Below are 6,542 nucleotides of genomic sequence, written 5' to 3' on the forward strand. Positions count from 1 at the left end.
TACCTCTCGCTAAAATCAACCAACAAACTTTTCGTGGTTCTTCGTTCGAACTACGATCGCTCTGACTTTCCCATTGCACGAGGGAATACGTAGGCACAAGATACAAATGTCTTGGCGAGCATAATAATAAAAAATCTTTCCTTTCTCTTTCACAATAATAAAAAAATCCTTTTTCTTTTCTCTTTTATTGATTAATAAACTAAAGAACACAAACATTACGCAAACACTCATTCATAAAACTAGCTAAATGGGTCCCATCGAGTACGATGGAGGTGAGGGGTGCTAATACCTTCCCCTTGCTTAACCGACTCCCGAACCCTAATTTGGTTGCGATGACCATCTTATCCATTATCTTTTTATTCGTGGGTTTTATCGATATTTTCCCTTTCCTTTTGGAATAAATAAAGTTCGGTGGCGACTCTGTTGTACTTCGAGCGCGCGATTCCGCTCGAGTCACATTTTTACCGCTACAGAAAGTGGCGACTCTGCTGGGGATTAAAAATTCTAAGAGGGTCAACCCTAGTTTAGTTTGTTTTATGCTTGAGTGTTTACTTTTGTTTGTTCTTATATTCTTTATGCTTATTCTTATGCTCTTTATGTTTACTCTTGTGTTATATTTCTTTACTCTTGCTTTACTGCTTTTTATTTATTTCTATATAGACTCAATTGTGGGTGTGGGAATGATACTTGAGTGAAGCTCTCAACCCGAGCTTTTGAAAAACAAGAGAAAAACATAAGTTAGGAGGTGGTTGTGTAGTGCTAGTCCCCAAGGTGAACACCTTGAATGGCTAATACGAGAACCCCACTTGGAGGAGACTTAGTCATGAAATTTGTCATAAGATGGTTCGCCCATCGCATGGCAGAAATCTGATTTCGTCGCTAACTCCAAGGACCTTTAGAACCCATTCCATCTATGGTGATGTAGACATCTCTACTATCAAAAACCTTAGAGCTAACCTTGTGAGGGGATTCTTGGGTAAAAGAACATAGAACTGTCTTATTATAAGAAGCTTTCCTCAGTAGGTTCTGTTATCCATTTACATTTATCATTTTAATTCAATCTTTGTATAGCATCGTGTTGCATTCCATATCATATGACATTGCATTATTCCTGCATGTAAAAAAAAATCATGCATCTGCATTCAAGTTTTCAATAAAAGACTCATTTCATCTGTCTTCACCCTCAAGTGGTCTGTCTACCGTCATGTTGATTCCTCAACACATTGAACTGGAGGCATGAATCTGAAGACTATGGAAGAACTTCAACGAGGCCAAGATTTGCTAATAGTAGAAGTTATCCAATTGAAGAGCTGATATATCAGACGAGGCAGCTCATCCACGTCACTGATTATTCACTAGGCCTTGTTTCCTTCTGTTTGCAATTTCCTTATATTGTATTGTGTACTGCATTGAACTTTGTTCCTGAATGTTAATTTTAATGAAATGATTATTGCATATTTGAATCAATCCATTTACATCCATTGTGTGTTTCTTTATGCTTTATCTTTCAAAAAAACAAAAATATATCTCTTTTTCACTTTCTTTATCAAGCTTTTGTTTATGCAAAGATTGGAGGGAGGATGATGAAAACAAAATACTCAAGTAGTTGAACTGTATGCTTTCAAATAGAACTTTGTTGATGATGTAAAGGCATTGTTTCAATCCCCAAACACTGGAGAAATAAGTAAGTTAACCCCTTGTCAACCCCCTTGAGCCTAGAAGTTAGAGTTTCTTTCTGTTTAAAAAACCGCAATTTTAACCTGGGGCAGGGCAGTTCTCAGTTAATTTGGTTGTGCATTCAATTTCAAGAAAATCATTAAGTACACCTTTCAATAAGGGTTCCAATCAAAATTGACCAAGATGATTATCATTAATCATTTTCAAGGCAGTCACTATCTTTCCAATACAAAAAATTTCAAAAAAAAGAGCCCGCTAAGTCAAAACCTACGAAGGAGACTTAGGCAAAACTGGGGCATCCCGCTGACTGTATTCCAAACGAAGACAGCTCAGGAAAAAGTTAGGGATATAAAAAAGAAAGAGAAGTCAATAAATTCCTTGAACAACAATAAAACGTGACTATCGAAAGGAAGAAGTGACTGTCATCTCAAAGATTCCCTTGGTCTTTAAACCATCATCATTATCATAGGTGCAATTCCAAAGCCTCTTGGAGCCTGAATGCATAATTTAAATTAACTGAGCGTAGGATTGAAGATCATCACGAAGAATGGGGTGGGTGCAAATAAATTTTGAGCCTATATCCTTTGTTTTTGAAACCGTGAACCAAGCCACGTTACAACCCTCAAAAGACCTAATTGAAGCAAGGTTTATTTTGAAAGTATGCTACAACAAGGTTGCGTTAACCTGACTCCTAAAGATCTTTGCAAATCGTTTGTTTTACCATGCCTTTTGCTTTATCCATCATTTTGAATGTCTAAACAATTGTGTTTGGACATTTGATTCATTTTCTTTACATCAATAACATCATTCCAATAAATGATTTTGATTTCAAAATATGCTTTGAGCGTTGCATTAAAATTACCATTTTTGAATGAACACTTTATTTGTAAATACTCATCTTCAAGGAATTTCAAACAGTCGAGAAACTTGATTAGTGATCCTATCAGGGGCAAGTTACTTCAAGATCCTGTTATTCAAAAGTTATAATGGGGGCAAGCATTCCCAACTTTCATTTCAAGGAATGAAGCAACGATCAGGTAACAATCAGCCAGTCAGGGGCATTCTTCTCTAACGATCCCCAAGCAGTTTAGCAGTCCTTCCCAGAAGGAGCATCGATGTAACAAAACCATGTTGGCAATGTGCTTGTGTTGAGGAATCAGAATTCCAATCTTCCCTCACAAAAGAGTCTACCTCAGCTCTCATAACCGATTGCATTACATTCATCATTCATATATCATGCATTAAAAGAATCATATACCATGCATACTTATGCGAATTGTCTCATGTCTTGTTATTTTTAACATCATACCTTATGGTTTAAACCCAACTTACTTGGCATTTGTCAAACTTCTCTTCATTCATGTTTTACCTTGAGTGTCCCTGATACTTTCTTCTCGAAGTCCAATCATGTTTTACCTCAGTTGCCTTTGTTGCTTCAATCATGTTTTATCTTGATGTCCCTCAATCATGTTTTACCTTGATTGTCCTTTGATATTCTTCAATCATGTTTTACCTTGATTGTCCTTTGATTTTATTCAGTCATGTTTTATCTTGGTTGTCTTTGATCATGTTTTATCTTGATTCCCATCCAATATCTGAGTCAGTCATGTTTTATCTTGATATTCTTCTATCATGTTTTATCTTGATGTTCTTCAGTCATGTTTTATCTTGGTTGTCTTTGATCATGTTTTATCTTGATTCCTATCTAATACTTGAGTCAGTCATGTTTTATCTTGGTTGTCTTCGATCATGTTTTATCTTGATGTTCTTCAGTCATGTTTTACCTTGGTTGTCTTCGATCATGTTTTATCTTGATTCCTATCTAATACTTGAGTCAGTCATGTTTTATCTTGGTTGTCTTCGATCATGTTTTATCTTGATGTTCTTCAGTCATGTTTTACCTTGGTTGTCTTCGATCATGTTTTATCTTGATTCCTATCTAATACTTGAGTTAGTCATGTTTTATCTTGGTTGTCTTTGATCATGTTTTATCTTGATTCCCATCCAATATCTGAGTCAGTCATGTTTTATCTTGATATTCTTCTATCATGTTTTATCTTGATGTTCTTCAGTCATGTTTTATCTTGGTTGTCTTCGATCATGTTTTATCTTGATTCCTATCTAACACTTGAGTCAGTCATGATTTATCTTGGTTGTCTTCGATCATGTTTTATCTTGATTCCTATCTAACACTTGAGTCAGTCATGTTTTATCTTGGTTGTCTTCGATCATGTTTTATCTTGATGTTTCTTCAGTCATGTTTTACCTTGACGTCCTTCAATCATGTTTTACCTTGATTGTCCTTCGATGATGTTTTATCTTATTATTCTTCGATCATGTTTTACCTTGATTGTCCTTTGATGATGTCTCATCCATGCTTTATCTTGATTTTTCTCCAATCATGTTTTACCTTGATTGTCCTTCGATGTTGTCTCATCCATGATTTATCTTGAATGTCTCTGGTATTCCCTTTTCAAAACTCAATCATGTTTTACCCTGATTGTCCGTTGATATTCTCCGATCATGTGTTACCTTGATTGTCTTTTAATACAACCTCGTTCATGTTTTATCTTGGGCATCTCATATATTCTTTTTTCGAAGTTCAATCACGCTTTATCCTGATTACCTTTGTTGATTGCTTGTTTCAAATTTTATTCCCCACAGAATATCTCATATCATATCGCATTAAAAAAAAAAATCCATGCATTGCATTTCATTTGCATATGAAGGACAAAAATTGTGTACTTTGTATTTAAGTCTCTTCACATCTTCGATAGAAGAAACTTAAATAGGGGCATCTGTCGCACCCCAATTTTTGACCCGCATTTTCATTCATTTGACCATGTCGCATTCATATTTCATATGCACTCATCATTATTTCTTTTATTTTAATTCTTTTAGTCATCATAATTTAATTTCTTTCTTTTAATATTAATTTTGATTTGATTCTAATTTTAATTTTAAATTTGAATTATTATTAAAGTTAAAATCAATTTTAATATCTTCTTTTATTTGTATATTCTTTAATTTGGTTATTACTAACAATTGTCTTCTTTTTATTTTGTATATTAATTTGTTACTAACCTTTTTTTTTCTTCTTTCATTACTATTATTATTATATTATTATTATTATTATTTTATTGCATTTTTTATAAATCAAAAAATAGAAAAAAGGTTGGGACCACTTTGAGGCAATTCACAACAAAATTCTTGCTGTCAAAAAAAGAGGTTTGTTCCCACGTCTCCAAGACTCCAATGGCAACGGTACAAAAACTCTGCTATCACCCTGCATATGCAAACAAAACCATGTTTCAGTCTGAAAATTTCACCAGTTTGGCAAAACATGTTCCTGCATTAGAAAGGCATTGAAGCAGCTTCTACAAAAGTTCAAAATTCTCAAACATTTTCCCCCTAAAACTCATTTCAGTTTACCTATAAAAGAGGGAGGCACAAAAGGACTCGGGGAAAAACCTCTGCTGAAATTGCTCCACAGCGGAAAATCTCAGCCTCACCGAGAAAACCTTCATACAATCATTGAACACAACACACCATGTCCACAAACCATTCCCACCCAAAACCGTGACCCTCTCACTCACTCAAACAGAACACACTCTCAGAACCTTACTCGAACCGCAAAACCACACACACAGAAAACACATACAGCCCTATCTCACCTTCACTCAAAATCACAACATACCCGTCACTCACGTGCTCTCAGCAACAACACCAACTCATTTACGGAAGTGGACGAAATCAGAAGCAGCAGAAGCACGAGAGAAGAAGGAGGATCAAAGCAGAGCCAAAGGAATCAAGTTTACCTTTGATTATTCACCTCCGAGAACATTCGGAGTCGGTACTTTTTAATTTCCTCTGATCTTTTTTTCGTGAAAATGTATGGCTTGTAATGTTTGAATCGTTGATTTGAATCTTTGTTGTTTGAACTCATTATTTCTTGATGGTTATTTGTGTTTATCCTTGTTGATGCGAAACCGAGAGAGATCGAAACGAGAGACGACCACTGAGAGAGAGACGCTGTTATTCTTGTTTTTGTTTCGTTCATGTGAGATGAGAACGCGAGATCGAGAGCGAGACGTGAGATTACTATTGTTGTTGTTTGCTGCGAGAGAGATGAGAGCGTGAAGATGAAAGTAGAGAGTGGGGCGGCTGACTTTCTTCAGTCAATTACTTAGGTTTTTTTGTTATGCCCATGTGGGCCTTACTGGAATCCGGCCCAGTCTGGTTTACTACACAACACCCATCTACAGCTTTTACATTCTTTCTTGGGCCAAATGTTTGAGCCCAGTCCGTTTATTTCTTTTTCATATTCCTAGCGGTCCGTAAACCCCCTCCTGGTTGACAACATTTTGTTTGTATGTTTGTTTTGGTTGATTTTCTCTTGGGCTTTTGCACATTCTGGCCCAGCGCCTCTTTTATTTCCATGCACCCCTATGTTTACATTTTAGTTCATGTTTTTTTATGGTTTTATTTAATTGTTCTAGTTTTATTTGAATTATTGTTTAACTGTTGCTTTATTGTTATAAACAAAAAATACAAAAATATGTTTTTTTAGGTTAGATTTTATTCTTTATATTAAAAATACCAAAAACATTATATTCATCTCGTTCCAAAAAATAAATAAACCTTGGTTCAACGCCAAGTCGTCAAATAATTTCTCGATCCAACGTCGAGCTTTTCTTATCTACAAAAATTCTTTAAACAGTACAGAAAGATCGAGTGACAAGAAGTGTACACCTCTTGAATACCTTGATCTTTTGAATCAAAACTCTTTAATCAAAACAAAGTGATCAAGTGACAAGAAGTGAACACCTCTTGAATACCTTGATCCTTTGAATCAAACCACCTTA

The sequence above is a fragment of the Vicia villosa genome, linkage group LG4 (genome assembly GCF_029867415.1).
Source record: "Vicia villosa cultivar HV-30 ecotype Madison, WI linkage group LG4, Vvil1.0, whole genome shotgun sequence".
Classification (NCBI taxonomy): domain Eukaryota; kingdom Viridiplantae; phylum Streptophyta; class Magnoliopsida; order Fabales; family Fabaceae; genus Vicia; species Vicia villosa.